Source organism: Thermobia domestica, chromosome 17 (assembly GCF_964235325.1).
Source record: "Thermobia domestica chromosome 17, izTheDome1.hap1.1, whole genome shotgun sequence".
Lineage (NCBI taxonomy): Eukaryota > Metazoa > Arthropoda > Insecta > Zygentoma > Lepismatidae > Thermobia > Thermobia domestica.
Window position 1 is genome coordinate 156,439,847 of NC_137470.1, and position 26,931 is coordinate 156,466,777.

The following is a 26,931-nucleotide window of genomic DNA, read 5'->3' on the forward strand; positions in this document are numbered from 1 at the left end:
AACGTAACCAACAAACCCAAGAGAATTACGAAACATGTACTTACCAAAGAAAGTAACAGCTGGGCCAAACCCCTTCACCACTCATCAAACCTCAGCTCAAAGGAATCGATCCAGGCTCAAAAGACAAATTCTCCAAGAAATACTTCAATAGCAAAAGCAATTTCAATCAACTTCCTTAACCTCGGAACCCGCAACTTTCGTAGATTTTAAAAAAAAAGAATGAAACTAATACACGGACTGTAGTCAATAAGGAACTTCAGTACTCCATTTTCGCAATTTGATCTTAGCTGCTTCAATCCAAGGCTTCAACTCAAAGCAGCAACAGCGAGCCGGCAGAAACGAAAACAACAGGCGTTACGTCATACGTCACGCGGCTCGCGGCTGCGTGCCCAGAGGAGAAGACCTTGACTTTACACTCATTGCTCTTTACACACACAAAAGTAGAAAAAAAGAACAAAACATTTTTGTTGAACACAAGTTTCCAATGAAAAAGTAATCAACCATACATTTTTATTCTTTTCTTTTCTTCCTGAATTTCTTTCTTTTTAATAAAGTCCTTTTAATCATGCTTTTACAACACGCCATTTAATCTTTCTTTTTATTATTTTATTATCCATTTCCAGCTGTTCTTCAAAATCCTCTAGTCCTCTGGATATCTCGACAGAGAACACTGATGGAAATGCATTTCAGTGGCGGCTCGGAAGGATGTCACCGCCACAACTTGACCATCTTTACACAAAGCACTATTGGCGTATGTTTTACAATAATTTCTCGGCACTAATGCCTGTTATTCTGTAAAACAATAAAAATGTTTTATAAGTTTTTTTTTTTTTTTTTTGTAAATGAATGTTGAAAGAAAATAGCGTACACCTTTTGTTACTGTAAATGTTGATGTATTCGTATTTTTTTTTTAAATATGAGCAGAAACATTTTTGTTTTCAAACTTCAATATCACAATAATCCATCGCACATGATGTTATGCGTTGGATCATAATAAAATGCCATTGATGAAGGAGTTCCCACTGAAATTTTCGACAATTACTAAATAGGAAATCTTGTAGTGTCACCAAGTGGAAATTCGACATAATTATATTGGATACTAGGGTGGAGCGTTATGCACTTTTTTGGAAATTCGATGACGGCTAGTGCGGAAAAGGCGCCATTAGTGGCACCGACCTTACTGATTTTTTTAAAATTTTTTGGACAACCCTTTACCCTGCCCCAACGGACTTAAAGATTTTAAGTGTTTGGTTAGGCAAAACCCACAACACCAAAGACAGAAAGCTACTTGTGGTCGCTTTTAGAGTTACCTGATGGCTATAATACAATTATTTTATTTAAAAAAAAACTTGTAACAATGCCAGTAAATAATTTTAAAATGCTTATTAGTCACCGTATTAGCTCAGTTGTTGGAATTAATGTCCAGATTTTGTTTGGAATGCCACGTTATAGGCATAGCCCTTGACTATTTTCTTTGTGCAACTCTTCGCTTATTTTGCTCTGTATCCAAAATAACCCAGAACTCACCACGGGGAGGTGGTTGTACATCAAGTTCCGCTCACCCACCCACCCAGTAAGCATACGTTGACATTTGACCATAGGTCACGTAGTTCTTCTTGGTCTCGAAGCGGAGCATTCTTGTTCTAGATTTCAGTTTGGCTCTAACGTAGATATCTCTTGCGTTCTGGCCGCACTTTTTCGACGCTGCCTCGAATACCTGCTTCACTGTGGGTTCCACAGCTTGACTATGCGGCGATGAACTCGAAATATGGTTATCTTTGCCCTTACTTTAGTGTAGTTGAAAATTTGGGTTAATAGACATTTTTCTCCTTTTGGTTGCTTTTGGGCTAGCAACAAAAGAAGGGAAATATGTAAAACGATGACGATAACTGATATTGCCATTACTGCGCAATTTTTATAGGAAGTTTACTCACTGAAGATTATTGATGGTAATCAAACAGGATACCCAATACTCAATCATGAACAACGCAATATGAGAGAAACAGTAATCAGTATTTACGGATGTTTGGAAAATTCTATGATACATGACATTGAATCATCCGTACACATGTATATGTATCATGCTTCGTATCCTGGGTGCGGCACTTGCTAAGAACCAATGAGAAGGCAAAAGGGCAATAGGTTTCCATATTTAGGGAACTGACGCAAAGTATGGTCTGATTATCACAAGACTTGGGTGTGTCCCTCGAGAATACTTAAAAAGGGCCTCAGGGCCTATTGTAAATGATTCTGCTAGCTGCTTCGATTGAGAGATCAGTCATCGGGTGCTCGAAGCTGTTGAATACACAGTGCGAAGTTCATCGGAGAGCAACTTGTTACATAGTTGCTCAATCAAGATATGTAACAGAGATTACTATAAAACCATTTTCATCTATAAGGATGTCATATCACACTGCATAATGATTTGTCTACCTACAGTAAGGCTTTCACGGTTAGAACAGCAGTCTTATAATTGCATTTCGTCTTCTATCCTCAAGGAAATAGAGATAATAAATATGATGTTACGTATTCATTATAAAGCGGAATGTACGTTGAATGTTGCTTTATTAATCATGTAATAAAATTCAATTAGTATTAACAGGAGCCTTTATTCTTCCCCTAGATTAAGTTCCCATTATTCCCAAGTATTTCTTGGTGTAAATTTTAGTTGGAATCTCCTTTTGTGACAACCTCTAAGAATTAGCGTGAGCAGTTCTCCAAATATGTGGGAAATAAATGCACAGGATGTAAATAGAGACCTGCACCATCGTCACAACTAGGCAAGGGAATGATGTTGTTCGAGTAGCTGTAGTTAGGGTGTTTTCTTCAAGCTGCTGATCCGTTATGTTTCATGTGATTGGCGGCTCTGTTAGACATTTAGGCCAATAAATCATGTGGTAGTAATTTTCAGCTGTAAAAGTTTAATTTCGGAACATTGAAGTCACGTGGGCGGCTTCATCTCGGAGTCTTCTGGCTGTGGCACTTTTTTATCCCTCTGCAGCCTAACGTTCGAATATGCGGATTTTCATCTGCTGTCATCGCTATCAGCAGGTTTTCATGATGAGCATAGTATCAGTTTGTTTGTAGAACAGAATGAACTATGTGTTGTAGATTTTCTGGCAGAAAACATGATAGCTTAACTAGGCTAAATAGATGCATGACGCCCATTTCGCACGAAGGATTTCGCAATATTGAAAACCAGACGGGAGCGTATACTTTAACAAAGTACTGGCAAAGTAGACATAAACTTGAACTAGGTTTATCAGTACTGATGTAGTGGCGAAGCATCCTACAGGCCAATGTAAGCCATCATGAATGTGATAATGGTCCTGGTATTCTGTTTGCTAGAAAGGTAGTACGCATTCCTGTAGCAACAGCTTTACAAATTTCAAGGAAATTATTCTGGTCGCTGCTTAAACCATCTGGTTTTTCCATTTCAGACACCCATTCAACAGAAATGAGTGTAAAGGAGACGATCGGTGAACGTTCACATCCTTTAATTTCTTTCTGATGTTGCCGGAAAAAGCGTTGGGTCCGGTCGTCCCACCATCCAATGCGGTAACCAGGTGTCGAAATGCCAACTCGTTGGTATGAAGAAGGCAAACGAGATGCTGCAGTTCCTTTCCTAGGGATCTTTGTATCTGACGTATCACGTCGTTATCCCATCCTGTGTTCGTGGCTTCACCATTGCTGCCGACTGCCTCAAGACTTGACACGTCGTACTGGTTCTTCTCTAAAAGCTCTAATATAGAGTCGGCAATTTCCTTGCCAGTGCCTGACTTCGGTGTGGCATGACCCAAGTATTCTGAACCGGGTTCCGATAGAAATGTGATATGCCTTTCTGTAACCTCTCGTCTTCGTAGTTTGACGTTAATTTTTCTTGCACAAGAGTTGCATCATTTTTTCCGTCGAAATAGATACTTGTAATCGTCCGGCCTAGGTGAGCATTTTCTTTCTGGTTCTTTTCACCCAGTTTATCTTTTCCTCTTTGTACCTTAGATCTGTCAACAACACGATTTTTGTACTCTGGCGTTATAAGTCTCGCGTCCTGAAGTACGGCAGAAGCGATCAAAGCAACCTGTCTGTCTGAAGCTTCAGTTCTAAACGCTGCCTCCACTGTATTTTGAAGACGGATGCACTTTAGGCTGTTTCCTTCTTGGTCGTGCCTCGAAGTCAGATCCCGACATGCTCCCCGATTCAACAGCTTCGCTGGATTCCCCTGACGACGCCAGTATCTTTGACCTGTGCCTACGCCTAATCCCACTACTTGATGGACTTGCTTCAACACTTCCAGCGTCTTTCTTGGTTGTCTGCCCCTTAAATCTGCTCACTTTACGGGAAAACATCTTTGACAGAGATTTGCTTGTTCGGACGTCAATGTTACCAATTCTCATTTTCCGTGATGTTCTCTGGTCCAAAAGAAACTTGAATTCTCGTTTTGGAATCTTGTGTGTCCTCTCACAGTTACAATCTTCGGCGGTTTTACATTAGCAAGACGCAATATCAAAAAGAGACTTTTCCGCGTGTGCAAAAAATCCTGCACGAAGTGTTGCTTCTTGTCCTTGTCGACTGAAATGTTTTTTCCTTAGTGCGACACTTATTATAAAATGTTTTCATCATGTCAAAAACCCTCTTTTCTGAAACCACAAGAATGCTTCTTTTGCACCAAATATGTACAACTCTTTGTCCAACTAGTTTACAAATGTCAGTCACTGGTAATTTAGTTACACTTTCGTAATCACTTAAACCATTTCGAAACCACTGATAATGTCGTATAACGTCAGCGTAAGTGGGTAACTGCACTTCACTCATTTCACTTGGAGTGCCAAATAAGGCTCCTTTCACACTTTCCCGCGTTGGTCTGCTATGAGGCTTTTTCTTCATCTTGCTTTCCACTGTTTCCAAACTTGGAAACCAAAGTATATAAAATGTCTCTGAATCGTATCGCACCAAGAAGACTGTAACTTAGGTACAATGCACAAACTCTCTGTCTTAACAGAAACAGTAGCGACCTAAAACCGTTAAAGCTTAAGCTGCAATAAACTGGTGTGTTGGATTGGCCGAAGTACGCAATATTTATACCACCGCCGAACTCCGAGCGAGAACATTCTAGAAACGTCGGCGTAGGTTCTGAAGCCAACAAGGCGAGCGGGAGGTGCGCGAATCTTCTGGACGGAGCCGGACGTTGAGATGTCACTCGAAGAGCGTGGCCAAAGTAAGCAACCACGAAGTTGTGTAGCCTGCCGCTAGATAGCACTTGCTGTCCGTGTATATAACAAGCGAAGAGTTGCCAAAAACAAATCGTGTTATATCAAGAGCTATGCCTATAATCATCGTTAACGTGGCATTCCAAACAAAATCTGGACATTAATTCCAACAACTGAGCTAATATGACTGTACTTTGACTCATAAACATTTTAAAATTATTTACTGACATTGCTACAAGATTTTTTAATAAAATAATTGTAATGTAGAAATCAGTAACTCAAAAAACGACCACAAATAGCTCTTCTGTCATTGGTATTGTGGGTGTTGCCTAACCAAAGACTTTAAAAACTTTAAGTCCGTTGGAGCAGGGTAAGGGGTTGTCCAAAATAATAATAACAAAAATATTCAGTAAGTTCGGTGCCACTATTGGCACCTTTTCCGCACTAGCCTTCATCGAATTTCCAACAAAAGTGCAAAACGCTCCACCCTATTGGGTACCTCACAATTTTCTTAGAAAGATAATTAATATATTAGTTGTCTTTTTTTACAGTATGCAAGATGAGATGTCTGAAACCAGGTGAAACTTACTAGCTTTCTCTTCATGCTGTGAGAAATTAAACCTTATGGAAAGAGTGACAACTTGACAGGAACTACTGTCTTTGGGAAAGGGCTTAACATAATTGTTGTCAATATCTAAACTTCGCTTGTTGTGTTATAAGACTTGGTATGGCGAAACACTTCCATACTTAAACTTAAAAAATCGGCAAATAAAATGTAATCAATTCACTCTGATTTCGACAACTCAAATACTAATAGTGTCATTGAATGTAATTATTATGTTTCCTTTCTGTCGTTGGATATGAAATAAAAGAAATGAAATGAAATCTTTCAGTGTAACAACCCACGATTAAGTCCTTTAGGTTAAGGGAGATAAATGGTAAAAGGAAGTGAGTGACCATAGAAGAATTTTAGGTATTTGAATGTGGAAGGAACGGGATGCCCCGAGAAAAGCTACAGACCCGTTGTTGCCGACCACAAACATACACGGCCAGGGTCAAACCAGGGACCTCGTATACCAGAAATAATCGCTCTATCACTGAATTACTGTTCCCGCGGTATGATATAAAAAGCTGAACCTTTTATATAATTACAATTATTATTATTATTTGGGCAACATTTCGTGTCAAGTTACCATAGTTTCTACAATGGCTAATTCTCTTCGGCACCAAAATGAAGTTAAATCGGGTTGACTTCAAGCAGCTCATATACGCCCTGCCATTTCTGCTATGATTTTTTCAAGTAAAATGGTTCGTGCAATATTTCCACCGATTACAAGGTAGTTTGCGAAAAGATTGGAATTAAAAATAGTGAAAGACTCCATCAAGCTCTGTTTCTACGAATTCCTACTTCACTTAAATGACTTTGAAACCTGTGGTACAGGAAATAAATTTATTTATTTTAGTATCCTGTTAAATGAATTTTTATGAAATAATATCAACATCTCTGATTTCTCCTATAATCCACAATCTTATTACACATCAGAATCATTAAAATATCTTAGCTTAAGCGCTGAAACTTATCAATACTTTTTGTGGAACTTTTTAGTAAAGAGTATCCGAACATGCCACTAGTAAAGAATGCCCATTCTTGGATGTATCTCTAATCGCTATTTTTTAATACTAACTTGAGGACTCTAAATCTAAGTAAACTATTTACTAAACCTATCTGTCCATGGTATCACGAGAAAAATGTTCTCAATGTTGAGATATTTGAAATACAGTTCATGAAATTAGCAAAGGTACTCAAGCTTTCATATGCCTCTAATTTCATTTTTACACTTTTTTTTATACTTTTCGTTAAGAAAAATATTTTCATATGATTAAGCAATACTAGGATGTGTATATTAAGCAGTGGATTGCAGTGCTGTTTCCAATAGGGAAATAGGTCGTGAATAGTAATACACCATTGTGTTTTGCCAAACACAGGTAATATTAACATGCATTTAATGTGTGAAACATAATCTTCATGGGTTTTCTCGAAGTTCTTACGTTTCCTCCCACATTATCGTTCCACCAAGTCATCCGCCTTCCTTAGTCTAAATGACATAATCGTAGAATGTTAAAGACCTCATTTCATTCTTACAAAATGTCAGCCATTACTAGGGCTGATCGATTTTCAGTAACACTTGTGAAGCATGGAAATTATCTCTTCACCTGTGACAGCGTTGAAAGTTTCTATGCCTGTTATTTTGTGATGTAAAATTGCAACAAAGAGAGAAATGAACCTTTTATGTCATACTTCGTTAAACATTCAGCTCTGTTACAGAGCTACTTAGGACACTTGGAATTCTACTGGACGTTCTAACAAACATAGTTGTGTTCAAAAAATGGTTGGCAACCTTCTAATCATATCTTCCAATCAAATTAACACTTCATCGTAGTAGTAATTGTTTGTTGACTTGCTATCCTCTCTATGCCTTCTATGTTCTAATCCCTGCTTTGCTAAAGAAAACACCTAGCGCTAATCAGATATTCTCTTTATTCTATTTGTTTTAACATTATTATTTTTAACTATCTGATAGTAATATTGATGATCTACTTGACTCGGAACGTACACAGAAAAGTCGGGATTTTGGGAAGTCAGGCTTTATCCCTTGTGTACCCCCTGTTCTTGACAGTAAATCCTTGTGTAATTGAGTGTCTTCAGTCTTCACTCAGTGGTTGGATGAAGATTGTTATGGGACTACTCATGGCACCAGCTAATAACATAAGAAATGATCATTGAACTCTGAGAGATTCCAAACACTAGCTCAACAACAAAATAAGTATGACTAATATGGCAATTTATCAATACATGTGCATCCAGTTAACTGTTTCATAGACTTATGGTGACTATTTAGAACATGTCTATTGTAAGATTTTATTTTCCTTTTTAAATTCTATAAGGTTAGAGGCAGGTCTGCCATTTAAAATAACATTACACAATTTTCAAATATGTTTCGTACCACATAAACATAATTATTACATACTACTTCATATTTTATGACAGAGATCAATATAGTAAGCGTTATAATGATATTTCATGTATTGTGCATAAAATATTGCAAATAAAATAATGAAGAGAACACATAATCACCTAGCAAAGTACATATTTACGTCCAATTGGAAACAACAAATAAGATAAAAATCATATAACACAAACTAATACGTAACTTTTTGTGACGAAGTTGTTGCACTGTAACTAATTGTGTAAATTGTTTGTAGTATATATATATATATATATATATATATATATATATATATATATATATACAGGGCCGGATCCAGGATTTTCTGAGGGGGTGCACCAAATAATTGCCAGTACATTTGAATTAAATTGATTTTTTAAAAAATGTCTTTAGGTTTTTGTGGTGTGAATGAGGAATTGCCCTGGAAATGCTAAGTATCTGCTCTCGATGAATCCTTTTCCTTCAACCTTCAGAAAATTGACTTAACTGTTGATTTTGCAAAACTCACTGCTAGCTTCTCACTGTAGGTATTGTATATTTACAACGAAGAGGGGTGCACACGCACCTTTGCATCCCCCTAAATCCGGCCCTGCATCTATCTATCTATCTATCTATCTATCTATCTATATATATATATATATATATATATATATATATATATATATTGTGTGTGTGCTGCTGTTAAGGCAGTTTATTTTTTTACGTATAAATAACAACGTATTACTGACAAAAGTACACCATTACTTCATTATAAACTTTCAACTAAACAACACAAGAAATTCTCTTCACGTTAAATCAAGCAATGCTTAATTTAACTTTAAATTAGGAATTAGAATTTTAATTCCAATTGTATTCCTAATTTTATCGTTTATATAAAGAACAATGTCATGAGATGACAATTGTCAGCGATTCGCAGTATTTCTACTGAAAATCTATGAGTATTAGGTGCACATTTTCGTCTTGTAAGATCACATATTCATTACTAAGATTGTTGTTTTAGGTCTACGTCATTTCATTGTTACTCGATGGAATTATGTTAACACACTTAGATTAACTCCAAAATTGAGACTTCGCTAAATTATCTCCTCGTCATTAAAGTGGGTAGATGTAGATACGGAACACAATCAGAATGTAAGAAAAACATATGCAAATCATAATAAAACATAAATATGTCACTCATAGGAAATTAATATGAAAAATCGCTCTTTTGGAAGTTCTCAGAACTTAAGTATCTAAACTACGCGACTTTTTGAACATGTTTAACTGAATAGCTATGCAGAGTATCATACCTCTTAATGGACTTATTATGCGACGAAACGTTGCATCTATATATTGCATGGTTTCCTACAAGTGAACATGTAATTCAACACGAATTGATGTACAGTCTTTAATCCACTATTTCACAAGAACACAACAACTAGAGATGACCATACAAATTACTATTAGTTTCCACTATCATGCAGAATTTGTGGATTATCAGTTTGCACGTTCTCGACTTACAACTACTAAATAAACGTATAAGACTTGAATTTGGTCAGCTCAGTACAAAAATAACTTAGGTGAAGTATCTCGATTGAGGTTATATTGCTAGAAACTTGAAGATAGAAGGATCTACCGTTTTCATTTATTCGATCAATCTGACGACTGGCTGTCCAACTTTATTGTTCTCTTACAAGATTCACATTTACATTCACAGTTCACGGTAATAAGAGTTAGCGACCAACATATGGGGGAAAAATTTGTCCTCATTTCCTAAGTAACATTAAAAATGTTATACTGTTTTAATTTTTTTAAAAGATATAGGACCTACTCTTTCGCAACATTACTTTTTCTATCATGAAACATTTTAAATGGATTGTTTTTCTTAAAAATAAAATTACATTTTTAATTTTTCTTCGAGACAGATGGTGAGGAAAATTACATAGTTATTCTTTTCGTTTGATACTAAAATAAAACATTTTTCAGTGTATTAATTGTTGGAGACAACAACTAATACAGTAGATAACCTTCATTTCTAAAGCTATAAGTTTTATTAGTGCGACTTCCCTCAGGAGCCGCTTCTGCTGTGTATCAATATATAGTAATTTTAAACATACTGCAGCAATCAACAGCTGAATAGCATTACTTATGCTGTAATTACTGTATGAATTTATTTACATTTTACCATTATAATCATTGCTCGGTATGCTGGTACTACTGAAATTTGGTACCCGAAAATACGAAGGAAGCCAACCAACAATGGCGTACTATAATGACAAGTAGACAACACTGCAAAATATACATTTCAGCTCACATCTATAATGTCAATTAAATGAAAATATATTTTTGTAATAAAATAACATGGTTTCAGATGTTTTACTTAAAAAAGTGTACATATCTGAAGTGTTTCAGATAAAAGTTCACTGTTTGAAAATTAAAAATAAAAATAAAAAAAAGCTGCAAATAAAATTATAAAGCGGAAAGCGAGATAGGAGAACGCCTGAGGGTGCATCGAAAGGAGAATTTTGTTTGCTCTACAAGGACAGTATCATGTGGTCACGGGGATAACCCGAAAGTTTTAAATAATATGGTATGAAAACGGTGCCGTAAATGAAAAATATTTTGCCAGAAATGTTATCAATTATTATATGATTTTTCTATTATTTTTAAAAAATCTATTTAAAATTTTCGGCTGGTTTGCCGGGGTCTTGTACGGTAAATAATATAATCTGTTTGATACGTCCTTTCACATTTTCTCAATTCACCTTCTGTTTCGCCCTTTGTGATTTATCAGCACAAGACGTTTCATTTAAAACACCGTATGCAGTGTGGGATTTCACGGCAGATGCCAGGAATTTTTCCTGTCAAAACATAGTCGTTCCCTTGAAAAGAAAACTCATCCTACCAAAGGTAACTTTCTAACTGCCTAGAATTTTTTTCGAATGGTTATGAAGATATCGTTCCCTTGAAAAGAAAACTCATCCTACCAAGGATAACTTTTTCACTGCCTAGGATTTTTTTCGAATGGTTATGAATATAAAAACAGGAAACAACTTTAGTTTCTGGTCAAGGTAAAAAGGCACTTTTATCTCTCTTCTTAAGCTTTCTGAAATGTAAATTTGTTTCAAACAAAATAGATAATTCACACAACGACCGAGTGTTTTAAATAGAACTTTTCTTTTAAATATCACTGCTTCAATACATCTATAATCATCCGAACATCCTTTTGCGACTATCTCTATTTTACTTCACGATAATATTGATGTTGTAAAAAACGACTTCACGATAATACTGACGTAAAAAACGACACCTGTTTCCCAACTAGTTCCGGTACGCATATATGTTTCCACAGTTGTGATCTCATGACACAAAAGCACGCTCTTGAAAGACAACTGGATAGGAGCAATAATTTATAGCGTTATTAAATATATATATTACTATACCTCTATTAATTAAACTTTAAACTTGAATTCATTTTAAGGAAAACACTTCTCAGGCAGTCACTTTAGACTGCAAATTCTTGTTAGGCGAAAGTCGTGACACTTTTGAATGTCAAAAAAAAAAAAATACATAAGTTAGTGAACTGTTAATAAATAGACAAGAACATGGTAATTAATTTGTAAAATTATGAACACGAAATTTAAGAAATTATATCAGTCAATCGTAGTTAATTAGAGCAAGAGATCAATAGAACATTACACAAGTAAGTCACTGATATGACCGTTTCAACGAGTTCAGTTTCTTCCTCACCACAAACTCAATTTCTTGATACCATTTTAGTTTCAAAGAAATTTTGCGATCCTTTTAAGTCTGCTGAATATTACAAATATATAACATCTTTCGAGTAGTTAACTTTTCAGTAATCTTTTACACCAATTGGAGAGCACAAGACAGTTCAGAAGCATTGACTAGATTTGAGTCAATATTATAGTAATATTATCCCTTGAATGATACAGAAGTTTATCACAGAATGATCCACTACCTACACTTGTGCAGCCATCAATTTTTTCCAGAAATTACAATAAGAGATTTAGAATCATGAACAAAGGTTATTTAGTACTTGTGCAGAAATATATTATTGAACTTACAGTTACATAACCATGATTTTAGTTCAGTGAAAACATCACATGTTCCACTATGAAACAATCCCGACAGCAAGCATACTCAGCCATACAAACTAAGTTAACTAGCACACCTCTTACTAACTTTACAAGTAACTAGTTCATTGTAATAACTACAATATTATTGAGAATACTTCACAAACCCACTCAATTTTGGAATGACTAAATACCACTGAATGTTAGGTTTGTGTTTACTCCCAAACTGTGGATAGTGAGGCTAATCAAACCCAACTCACTATGTGGAGATCACTTTTACAATTCAACACCATATTAACATTATCTGCATAATAACAGCAGAATTGAACCAACTACTTTTACAACGGTTGCATAAACTACAAGGAGGTACACACGAAGGCTTTCCAACTCAGATTTTAAGTTTAAGGTAAGCTAGAAAAAAAGGGGGGAGATATCGAAGCACGAAATATTTAACAGGGAAGGTTAATCACCAGTACAATGAATATAACACTTGGTGAAATCAAAGGCTGCGTAAGGCTAGCATATCAATGCAGACGAGTGCACACGCAGTATAATTCGTACATTATCAAAGACTTTAAATGGTAAAAACATTTTCCAATATACGTCCACCTACGAGTCTATCAAAAGGAAACAGTAGGGCATCATATCACAGTACTTTAGCCTAAGGTTGTACAGGGATAAGGATGTATGTATATGCGTATATATGTAGAATGTGTATAAAATGAAATCTTTAAGTTTTACGTCCCACGATTATACCGGCTAGTCTAAAGGAGACGGTGATGATGAGAAAACCCACGCACACGGTATTTATCCACCACAAAGCTCACTTGGCGCGAGCTGGGTTTGAACCAGGGACACCATGCAACAGAGATAAACGTTCTACCACTAAGTCACCGCGGTCCTCTAGGATGTGTATAGCAGTATATGATCGTGTAAGTGAATGTGTGGATGAATAACAAATATATGGTAATTATTATTTAAAAGAGAAAAATCAGAAACATATTATTTTTAGTTGGTCGAGTTAGGTTTAACAATAGCAATTAATCTTCTGACAGTGGGCTGCCACGCTGATTGAGTTGCCTCGTCGGGACATATATATTTCAACTTCTTAACGCTAGCTGTATGTGAGTTCTCTCACAGGAACAAAACACAGACATGATATAAAAAATATATGAATATTATATGTAATAGTTTACACTGGCTGTACGCTAACCCGTAACTGGTGCTGCAAATATACGCAAAGGTGGAGAACTATTTATCAAGAAATTAGATTATTCGCTAAGTTCTAAATTTTGACCAGTTTCCAAAAGTTACTAAATACTGTGTGGAAATTTTCGAAGGTAACACGACGTTGAAAGGCAATAAACCTAAGATTTTGTTCCCATTTACTACAAAGGCACAGGCTACCTATTCAGCGTTTCAGTCGAATCAACCAAGCGTCGTAATTTAAAACAAAAGACAACAATACTGCCTTTAAAAGAAGACGAGAAACAAATGAGGAAATAAACTAAACAATATGAGAAATAATCGTAAATAACGGTAAAAAGTTCGATTTGTTACACGCCTGCTGAGAAAAGTTTCAGAAAACGAAAATGAAACCACTGCTATTAAGCTTACTTATGATAAAGTGATCGTTATCTTGGATTTGACGCGAGAGTTTTGTGTTTAATACGGACTCATATGGTTTGGACTTCAGATCATTTGTGTTGATTTTGACTTTAACTTCCTTTTCAGCAGCGAGGATATATGTGACGGGACCTGCTGATTAACGTGGAATCCGAATCACATGAGCTCCTGCCGGGAATCGAACCCAGGTCTTCTACGCCAAAGACGCGTACTCTAACCGCTTACCCACGAAGGAGATGACTTCAAGTTAGTGTATAGGTTGAATAAAAGCCGCGTAAATTTCTTTATGATATAGTAGGTACTATTACTAGTCAGCCTGTCATATGCTGATGTCTTCATTATAAAATTTAGTCTTTAGCAATGGAGCGGTTGGCCTATGTTTCGTTAAAGGTGTAACCTTATTTTCGAAAAAAAAGTAACCAAATTTCGCTTATTTCTGTTTATATAAATTAGTGCAGGTAACGTTAGATTACGTTAGGGCTAGCTACTTTCATATTTATATTCATATTCCCTTATGTGCGCTTCCAGTAAGTACATATATTGTCTACAGTAGTATTTTGCATTTCTCATTTCTACAACATGTAGTAAGATTCCATTCTTAAATGACACAGAAATCAAGTACTATTCCGTTACTTCAACTTGTTTCTCGTGTAAATCTACTATTTTTTACGTACTTTTGGAACCCTTCAAGTAAACTTATCAAGAGCGGCTTTTCAAAGTCCTCTTCCATCCCTATACAAGCTTTATAATTTCAAACCTTTATATTCATTCTACTTTGTATATTACTACTAATAGGGATGAAATACTGCGTATAGGGAAGCAAATGGCGTTTATCCAGTTAGTACTTTATAGTTCAGCGTGTACTCGCTTTAAGTTTGAAGATGGCCATATATGGGGATGAGTAAATGCAGGTATATGCTATATTTTCTGAAAACGATACAGCGTTTGTATAGCAAGTATGTTAGCATTACTTCACCGGCTGCAAGTGCAAGAGTAGTTTATCATAGAGTATGGTTCACATACTTTAGTATCTCTCTTATATTTTTTTTGCATAGTACTCTACATGTTAACTAGCAATGCTTAATTACATTAAATAAAACTGGAGGCCTATGAAGTAACATCATATATAACCTTGTTACTGGAAAATTTCTAAATATCGTTTGCACGACAAACAAGAATGCACAAAATGTGCATAGTGAAAGTAAGAACAATGGTGCGTAACTCCTAGTAAAGCTGCATTTGACGCACTCATATTTGCCTTTCTTGTTAGTATACGCTCTCTCTTCAATTACATGTTTAAATTAAAACATTATAAGAATGTGCCCCAAATGTTCTGCTTATAGTAATTGGAATTTAAAAAAATATATCAGGCCTTAACTTTGGTACATTCTACGTAACAGAGGTGCAAGGGTGATTCCATAGACTTTATTGAGGTTGAATAAAACTTTAACGTCCTTTTCAAGGAAAATACATGAGACATGGATCTACGTCGTAGCTTGGAATCCGTACTATGTAAAGAACTCACCTGGAATCCAACTCAGGATTCCTGGGCCAAAGCTACAAATACCACTCCTTTTAGCTTTGGAACTTCGGTAATAGTTTAGAGATGCTGGAGGGGGGGGGAGGCAAAGCTAATCTAACCTAATCTAATTAATGAATTGAACCATGAAACAACTGAATATGAGTAGAAAATATCAAAAAGATATAGGTGATAAAGCTGCCTTACCATCGCTAAACAAAGGCTCGGAACTTCTTGAAAACCATTAAAAAAAAAAAAAATTCTGACCAAAGCATATATGTTCTAATAAATAAAAGCTTACAGTTTCAACAAAGTATCTTTGACTTCATCAGACATGGTAATAACAAATTACAGCAAATTATTGCAGTTCAAATAATTTTAGTCAAATAATCTGTCTCGAGTTTTACAGCACATTGATGAGCATATGGGATTTACGGCAGTGCGATAGTTACTGACAAAAAAAAATGTATTTTGGGGGTGTTTGATTTTTGGGTTACAAGTTTCATTTTTTTTTTTCTAGCTGGAAGTAGTTTTATGTATAGTGATGTATGGAGAACGTTTTGACGCTGAACTTCTTTCCTAATGTAAGTTTTTTTAGGTTTCTAGTGATTTAAACCGTATTCACCTTAAGCAAACCGGACCAGTTTTCAACTGCCATGAAATTGATGTCATTAGAATCATATTGACAAGTAGATCAAAAATTGATACTTTTTCCAAATTTAACTCATTTGTGTCATTTTTTTTTGTTATTTAGAGGGTGTGTCATTTTTTACAGTATAAACTAACGTTGTATTGTATAGTTAAGTATGGTTTGTGTCTTGAGAGTGTACGTTTTAATTTATGTGTGGTGTATGTTTTGTAGGCCTATTTACAAACTTGATACAAGTATTGAAGTTGATTTTTCAAAATTCTACACTTTTGTGTTTTTCGAGTTTAGAGAGGAAGTATTTTACACCTGTTCGATTAAAACTAAAGCTGTTGTCTATAGCTAAATTTGGTGTAGGTTTAAACAGAACAAACCTTTTTTAAAAATATTTTTTTTCGAGTTCATATCAAGAGTTCCAATTCTTCAGTTAAAGGTAGCGTTGTTATGTACAGTTTAATATGATGCATGTCTTGAGGGTGCACATTTTTTATCTTACACTTTAAGCTTTCGAGTTTTCAGATATGTTCAATATTTTACTTCAAAGTAGTATTGTTATCAATAGGGCATTCTTCACGGTGTTTTTCTCAAAATTTTACAATTTTTGTTTTTCAAGTTTTAGATAAGGAATGTCTTGCTGGTGTACTTTCCATATTTTATTTCTTTTAATTTTTCAAGCTCTTATAGGTAGGTTTTTACTTTTTTCAATAAATTAACAACAGGTAGTACTTTTACTCGAAATATAAGGTAAAGTATTTTAAGAACAATACAAAAACATTATGTCGCCCCCAGAAAGCAGAAAAGTGCTAAGCGCCGTATTCCTTCATTTCCAACTAAGTGCATATCTTGACTACCCATTTCATGTTTAATGTTGTGTAGAAAGGAGACAAGTGGCAGGAGACAATATGAAAGGTCTACAGTGGAAAGTGAATTCTAGAAGAAAGATAGAGTCGGTATCAATTAGTATTTCATTCGTTTTTATTCATCTGCTGAGAAATTTGCTTTTTAGCGCTTAGCACCCTTTTGCTTTCTGGGGTCGATGTCTATGTCCTTTTATCTTTTATTTAAAGATAACAAACAACAAGGAGTAAAAACCGTACTCGTTCAATGAACGAGACTAAGAATAATGCTAACCTAAACTCAGCCCGTATGTTAATCGATATTTGCTCAAAGAGAGAAAGAGAAAAACTACTTAAATAGTAACATGAAAATCACCTTCTTGCTATCCATGAATATGACCAGACCACAGCTGAACATAACTTCCGTTCTCGTATATATTATTACCATCCGTACATCTATTGCACATAGTTTCATCAATGAACCCATTTGTCCAGGGCTTCAAGGGTTTAAACTCACTCTGATTAGCTCCAGAACATTAGATAAACACTCTGGTCGCAAGTATCATCATATATCCTTGTGTTCAGTTACATGCATTTCATTTTATCATATACTATATATTACATACCATGCTCAGGTCACCTTCTTCTGTATGTCTAAGCAGATAAATATACCAATTAACAAATCAATCCTGATACTCATCTCCCAATGGTACTACCAATAAATAAATGCTCATGGCCCCAGAGAAGTCGTTACCTTCTACGGCCCGCCCATCTTCGGATGGGAATGAAATTGCACATTAAAAAGGTAAAAAGCACCAAGTCAGCCTGCCATTCATAGGCATGATCTTAGCCGATTAGAGGGATGTAATGTAGCTTCGAAAAAAAGAAACACAGAAATAAACTTATGATCTAACTCACGAATTAAGAAAAGGGCAATTACGGTAAACTTTGAAGTATATTTTAATATTAAATCTAACATAGATTAGACAGAAATAATATCCAGATCTAACTGTAAACTGTGTATTTATTATATAAGGCAGTTACATTCATCTTCCGTCTAAGGTAAAAGTATAACAAAAACTTGGTAAAATGAGAAAAATGATAAATTGAAAAGATTGGTTTATATTTCAGCTTAGTAAACAATGTGTTTCCCTATTTATTGCTTGTAAATTCAAACTTCCATATTCATAAAAATAAACAATGGGCTACCCATTTTTTTCTGAATTTCTTTTATAGAAGTATAACAGTAGCAAAATTAACATTTACGTTATAATGGAATGTTTACCTCACAAAGATTTTCTCTATGGAAACAAGATATAGATGTTACAGATTTCTTTTTATTTACGCGTTACAAAATTTTAGGTTTGCTGGTTCTTGTCGCGTTGTGGTATTAATAAACCTAAAGATGGCAAATATAAAAATATCATTCATTCCATAATGATGATGGAATATATAAGTATACAAACATATGCTTTCAGGAAAATTAACAATAAAACCTTTATACCCTTTCGACAATAAGACCTCTTATTTCGACAGGAGACTAGTTCGTATTTCTAAATTTAAGATCTACGAGTGCGCATTAGGTGATATTCCAGAAGGTAACTTTTCTTCTGAATACCCACATTTATCACTACTTTTTTACAATTATATAGATACTGCTTTACAATACTATATTTTTCACATTTATTTGTAAACTATAATATCTATATTTATCAATGGCACCAAAATCCTTTTACAAAATCACAGAAAAAGGCATGAGATTACAAAGAAATCAAATCATAGTGTTAAGCGCTTCGGCGAAGAAATGCCAGCTCAGACATAAATTTTCTGTCTCCTTCAACGCGTAAAATAAAACAAGTAAAAACGTTAAGTTGCTTCATCATTATATCCGAACTAATACTCAATACCAATGAAGTTTATAATGCAATATAATATATATATTGTAGGGAGACTAACTCCAGAAATATTTAAAATTCCTGATGCTGATGCTAAAATTTACGGAAGAAGCAAGTCGTTTCAAGCGTCTAGTTCTTTTTACGTTTCTACAATAACATTTCTTTGTCAATACATTAGAGAAGATTAAAAATATGTATACCATTCGGAAATAAGAAATTACCATTGACAAGTAAATCCACATACCCTATTTGCGCACAAGATAACTATTTTACGACGAATAATGCTCCTTGCATAATTATCAATTTTCTACTATCAATCAAATATTTTAGCACTATTAAATATGAACTTTCCTTATCCATTATAATAATATCAATTTAAATGCAAAGAAAACTTATGAAATGCCTATTGAAACTTTACCTGTATTAAACTAACACATAGTTCCACATTTTACTCTACTGCATTGGTCATGGTTCTAATTTACGAGAGGTATTCAGAGATGGAAATCAGCTATTGTGTACAAATCATTGGTGAAGTAGCTGGACATATTATTTATCAAAAACTTAATAGGTACACAACTTACAAACGAAAGTTTTGGTACATTACATATATAACTCAAAAATATAAAAGTAAAACAAACACTTCAACTGGAAATTATACTGTGACTACTTACAACAAAACGAACCTATCTTTAACCTGAACATTTCTAAACAAGTCGACTTCAGAGAAGGGTAGTTTTCTTTTAATAAACTTGGAAACTAAATTCATGTAATGAGCTATGCAGTGCTGGACCTTAAATATTTCAGATATAAAGAAAAATGTTTCAAAAGCAGGCTATTAGAACTCTGAATTTCTTCCTATAGCACTGGTTAACATGAACTGGACAGGCATAATCTATGTTTTACTAACACAAATTCCGAAAGCATTACTTTGGCAGATTTCCGTCTTTCTGCCGAAACAAACATATTTTCTATCGAACAAAGTAGAAAATTCTCTTTCCACCATTCATTGAAAGTTAAAAACAGAAAGTATCAAATTTTTATGCGGATGTCGATAGCTGACGAAGACAGCAGACATTTCTGAAACAGTTTAATGCAAGTAGAGTACATTTGATCGTAGAATGTTGATATATATTTCATAAATTTTATACATAACACTAAATTCCTTACACTCTACAGCTCCTTATAAAACACTTGAAATTCTTCAACATTGTTTAATGGTTTTGCACTATAAATGACAGGGGCAAATGTTATTTAAAAAATCAAAAAAAGATTATTCATCTGCTGAGTTAATTGAAACTAATCTGTTAAGATATGGTTACAAGCTTGAAAAAGCTATAGCAATATTATTATTTGCAAAAATAAGCATGTGAATGCAAAGAAATATTTTGGTTGTGGAAAACAAAAAATGAAAAAAAAAATATACAGCGCTCTTTCAATTGTTTCCAATGAAACTGAACCAATCGTAGAGTGGATATAAGTCACAGTCTGTAAATAATAAAAGAGAGTAAAAAACTGTTTAAATTCAATGAAAATTTCGGTTATTTACTCTGTTTCTACCATTTAGTGCACAAATTGCAATTACCATCCATCTGAAGAAAATTGAAATTGAGCTAACACACTCAAGCTCTCTGTGAATGTATTGACATAAAAATTACCTGAAACAAAGATTTGAATATTTTTTATAACTTTAAATTTTAGACAGTAATTGAATGAAATCAACATTTGAACATTATGTAAAAACACAGATTGAATTAGAAAGATGCAAGTGCCTCTGCAATTACATTAATTTCATTCTGCATTAGTCGCAGTTGACTAATACTTAATACTGGGTCGATTGAACTGCTTTTAATAATAAATTATGTATTGTTATCTGATGCATAATATCATCTGCATCTTTTATAGCATAATATTTGAGCAGTGGTATGGTCACAATGTATACAAACTGATCTGATAAGGTGGAAAACAAACATGTGTAATAAGAGACATATATTCATAGCTTAAATGCAAAAAAGACAAAAATAAACTGAGTTCCGCTATTTCTTTTTAAATTCTCCTGTAATACACTAAACACATTTCCGGACACTGATCTGATCACTCATTTCATCTGTAAAATCGTGTACGTCGACTCGTGTTAGATCACTCTTTACAGTAAATGCTATTACTCAATATTAGTGATTCCTGTATTGTGTAGTTGAGCTGTGATATAATATGTAACAAACACCTCGCGGTCAAGAATATATACCTGGTGGGAGATAACAACACCGAAAAAATTCGGAACGTGATTCTTTGTATGATATGAAAGAAAACAGTTCTAATAAACATGGGTCGAAAAACGTCTCCTTTCAGAGTTATGAACCGCCGAATATTCGAAAAATTACGCTTCAAAACGCACTGCCTTAGAAATCATAGGCCCTATCCAAAGCAGTTTAAGGAATTACACAGGAACTAGTATGCATTCTGTCTTAAATATCCATGTTTCAACATCCTCCGTTATAGGCGAAACGAACTGTAAAAAGGAAGTTGAGGTATAGGGATACTCCTTTAAGTACTAATGGTGCGTTCGTTTCGCTGGTACCGGTGAAGTCTAGAACATGGATATTTAAAAAGAACGCATACTATTTCCTTTGTAATTCCATAAACCGCTTGGGATAGATCCTATAGTTTCTAAGCCAGGACATTTTGAAACGTGATTTTTCAAATTTTCGGAGCTTCATAACTCGGAAAGACGTTTTTCGATCCATGTTTATTATTTTTTTTCCTTTCATTTCTAATAAGGAATCACTTCCCAATGTTTTTGGTGTTGTTGCCTCCCACCCTGTATAAGTATGTTGGGCAATTTGATATGCATACATAGAAAAAACTGTTTTAAAATCGAGATACATTTCAGTTACTCCAACAATATTCATCAACATATTTATGTATAAACGAACTCTGGAAATACAGTTTTGAAGAAATAATTATATTTAAACATTATATGGCAAAGAATGATAAGACAAAAAATTTTTTCTTCAATAGAAAGCTGCTAGTTAAAAAAAAATACTCATGCTTGTCTTTTTGAAAGATATTTTCACATTACTTGTATAATATTTTTTTTGCATCAGTTTTTACTTATTGTACGGACCTAGAAAAGTAACACAACTTTTATTTTTTTAAATAACATAGAAAATAATTGCTTGTTTATGAATCCAAATATATTTTCCGACATCTTGTTGAAAGTGGTGAACGCTAGATACCTCAGAATAGAAAGTGGAATTTATTTGCAACATTTAACATCAACTATGTAAATGTGTGTACTAAGAAATAAAAAAATACGAATATTTTAGATTGTTCCATATTATGAATAAGCAGCATTACATTCATGCATTTTATGGAAAATAAGCACCAACCACATTCATGCAAATTTTTACAGTAAAAAAAAAAATGGGCCAGTTTCGCTAGATATTGTATCTAACAGAAGACATACTAGTTTCGTTATTACTGTTGTTCAGAACAAATTGTGGGAAACATTACAATCCTAGGAAAATCAAAAGCAGTCTCTATTTTCAAAATTCTGACACCAATTAGTGATTGTTTCATATGCATCGAAGTTATTTTCAAACAGAAAATTGGGTTCATCATCTTCTTGTCTCTCTATCTCAAAGTTTGGTTCAAAAACGGGAAAATCCTGTTCAACTGTTGGCTCATCTACACCTACTTTGCCAACTATCTGTGTAAGAGTTGACTCTTTACTATTAAATTCTTCTACAAGATCTCCAATTATCATACACTGCACGTTCTTTTGCTCCTCAACAGGTAATAACTCATTTTCACACGTACTGGACTGAGGTAACGTTTGATCTGTATGCACCAACACATGTGAATGTAACATCTGTTCAGAGCCAAATGTAGAAGCGCAAACATCACATTTGAAGCTCTTACAAGAACTCACATGAGTTTTCTTGTGAACCGTCATTATGTATCTATCAGGAAAACCTTTCCCACATTTATCACAGTCGTAAATTTTGTCAGCAGTGTGGAACACGTTGATGTGCGTTCTAAGATCTGACAAACGCCTGCATGTTGCAGGGCATAGTTCACAAGCAAATTTCGAGTTTGTGTGAATTAATTTGTGTGATTTTAAATTGTTTGACTGTGAGAAACGTTTATTGCAGACATCATACGTGTATGGCTTTTCTCCCGTATGACTTCTATTATGACGTAGAAGCCTACTTAAATCAGGACTAGCATATTCACATTGCGTACATTTATACGGCCGCTCTCCTGAATGAATCTTTATGTGTAGATTCAATTTACTCTTCTCCACACCAGCATATTCGCATTCTGAGCACTTGAATGGTTTTTCAAAAGTATGTTTGTACCTTACGTGTTTCACAAGATCAGATGGTCTGATAAATGACATATTACACAATCTGCATTGATGGGGTTTCGTTCCTGTATGAACGCTAACGTGGCTTTTCAACTGGTACAGAGTTTTGTATTTTTGGTGGCACATAGTGCACTTATATGTCTTATCTTCAGAATGACATTTTAAGTGTCTGGATATAAGGTATTTCTTACTAGTTTTATAGTCACAATAATCACAGGCATGCACTTTAGCTGAGGCTTCTGGCAAGGGAGGAATCAATTTCGTAACTTCTGCACCGTCTGCGTCATCCTTTGATTTCAAAAATCGATTGACATTTTGTTCAGCGTTATTATCACTTACTATAACACTGTAAGAATGAGCTGTAATTTCTAAAGCAGACTCGTCTTGATGATGTAATTCACACTTTTTACCGATAGTACTACTACCTCCTGCAACAGCATCTTCCATTATAAGAAACACTGTCTTTTCATTGCCTACCATTTGCTTTTCCATTTCAAAACATAAATTCCACTTTTGGTTACATTAACTTTATAAAGATAATTTCACTAACAGTTCAGAATTTTTAACATTTTGTTAAACTTTCTTTTACGAAAGAACAACATCTCTATTTCAAAAAAGTTTGTAGTTCCAACACTAATTATGAGAGCATTTTCAGCGTTGTGTAATAATTAAAATACGTTAATTATGCATTACAAACAGCTTCTCACAGTTGTACTACCATGAAGGTGCATTAATTCAAGCACAGACTAACTACATGACGCATTTAGCAGTTACAGACAAATAGGCTAGATAATAACATCCATAACACCTTGAATTCGCTCAAAAGTTTTTTTCTTTTTAATTTTAGCAAGTGTCGGCTGACATTTTTTCTCGAGTTTCAATTGTTTTCTAATGCGGCGCTGAAGTCATACTAACGCATTTTTTTCAATAGATGGCTAGTCATGTTATGTTGCCAAATCAGTTTTCAAAGAAAAAACTGTTACACTCGAAAACATTTCATGCATGATATGAAATTTCTACAAGAAGAAATGAGATTTTTGCTTTCATTGAACACAATGCGTTTTAAAATTATTAATTTAGTTCATAATGAAAATTTACATTTTCAATTCTCAAACATATATACATTTGCTGACATGCCTATTCTTCGCAATAGGGGAATAGTATTTTATACAGTATTTGAACATCTTAGAACCCTTAGGATATGCAAGAGGGATGAAATTTGACTTTCCGTACCAGCCTTCTCGAAAATTGCGAAGCGTAACGTAACGCAAACTGGCGAAAAACTATTATAACTGCTATGTCGATTAAAGTAAACTGAAACTCAAATTTTGCGTTGTGTTGACGCAAACCGTTACGAAATGGGAACCGTTACGTTATGAGCTATTTCTACATTTCATTGCGAAGTACTGCAAGACACAAATATCTGAACATCAGCATGGCGCTAAAATCAGCTAGGTTTTCAGAACGCTTTCCACTTTCTATCTAATAATCTGATATTTGCCGTATTCTTATCCTACCCCGTCTCATCTCTCTTGCCGTTTCCTTTTACCTTAACATGACGATTTAGGAAGGGTGAAACATATTTGTTCACGGAATCACTTAATATTGTGTTAGTAGTGAATATAAAATCTAATTTTAATTTGTTTTTAAAACTATTTTCAAATTTTACGTATGTGTTTTAATATTTGGTATTTGAGTAGGCAATTGTGTGAGGTGTTCTTTACCATTTTATGGCAGCACATTTAGGTGTCCATTCTGATGTTCCTTTGTTACAAATAACTAGCCTTTGGCTAGCTGAGGACTTCGCACCTGAGAGCCCCGCACTTGCTCAGCCTAAATCATATCGCTTCTCAAATTCCCAACATATTTCTAATCTTATTGGATTATGAAATACGTGCATATTATTATAAAAAAATGCGACCCCCACCCTTTTTCTCCCCTTCTAAGGGAAACATATATAATTTTCCAGGGGCACGTAAGGGAAGTTGCATAATCAACTGACGTGTCTATTCAGTATGGTCGACTGTTCTAAGGTTGAATCTAGCTTGCTATTTAAGTGATGGAACTCTAAAGAAGACTACACTTTAATATCTGAAATATCGCGCGCCGGATTTTATTTTAGTTTTTATTTTTAATTATTGTTAAAAATAATTATTGAAATTCATATTTACAACTTAAATAGTTTCAAAATATGTGTATTTGGCAGTTGATACTGTATGTCTTTTCCACAAAGTCTGGTGAATATGTCTATATTTCGAATGGATTGTTGTCTTATCTGAAACAACAGTTATTGTCCTTCGAAGTAATCCCCGTTAATGGTAATGCACTTCTGCAAAAGACTTTACAAGTCGTGAAAACTCCTGGCATACTCATCTTTTGAGATGGACTTTAATTGAGTCTTAACATTACGTTGGATGTCCGAAATGTTTGAAATCTCTGATGCTTCAAGACTGATTTCAATTTCGGAAACAAGAAAAAAGCGACCTGGTGAGACAAGTCTAGCAAGTAGAATGGGTGGTTGAATCAGACAATTATTGCCCAGGAAGGGCTGCACCAGATAGGCAGTGTGTGGCCGAGCATTGCCATGGAGCAGGGTCCAGTTGCCTTGCTTGGCGTACTGGAGGCGTACCCGCTTGATCCGTTGCAGCAGACATATCAGTATCACTTTTGGCCCGTACCCGTACAATCTTGCGGGTAGCTTTTCTGTATTACACAAGGGAGAATTTTACATTTTTCACTCCCACTACGGCTTCAATCGATTGTGCGAGTTCCACGCTACGAATTTAATTTGTTTCTTCGTTTCAATTTAGAATATCATGTGAAGTTTAAAGAGTTTCATTCAGCTGAACTGAAGGCGGCATGGTTCGAAAAGGTAAATATTTTTATTTTTTAACTTCTTTGTTGTTTCAATACTTAATGTTAGCGTATTTTTTGACTTAAATGTCGAAAGAATTTTAATATATTAACAATGTAGTAAAATTCTTTGTTCTATGGTATGTAATTTGGGAGAAAAATACAAGTAACACGATCATGCGGGTTAGGATTTATTTCTCGTCTTATAAATAATATGATCAACAGAAGCACTAGATTTTTTTGGAGTATTTTTATCAAATATAAAATGATAAAAATAGTTAAATTTACTGTAATTTTAGGATAATGTTTTTGTGTTATGTACACACTTCCTGCAAAGAGGAATTACCCTCTCCAAAATTTTCCTGGCCCAATATAAAGTCAATTTTTATGTGTACAGGCCGCAAGAAGAAAACCCTGCAACATGAGGATGTAAGTTTATTGTGAAACTACGCCTGACAGCGCAGGAAATCAACATAACGTCTAAGTGGCACGAATCACGCCAGGAGAAACCTCGGTGTCCTCCCCTGCACATTTTTTTGTAACACAAGACTTCGTCGTTTCAGAATAAACTTAAATGCTCATGTTCCAGGTTTTTTTGCTGCGGACTGTACAAAGTATTGGTTTGAGAATATTTTGCACTAAAATTTTCATGTCGCTCTACAATTAGTGGCTACCACGGTCCTCGTATGGAACGTACTACAATAGTGAAGGATAACACTCAATTCCCATTTTAGTTTACTTTGTACATATTTAATTGAAGATAATTTGGTCAGATATATTTCACTTTATTCTACTGCGAATCGTTAGTAACTATGAGTTTCTTTTGTGACAATTAAAAAATACTAGCATTTGACATTCTGAATGGTAATACCTTGCAGCCAAGATATTAAGTTACACAG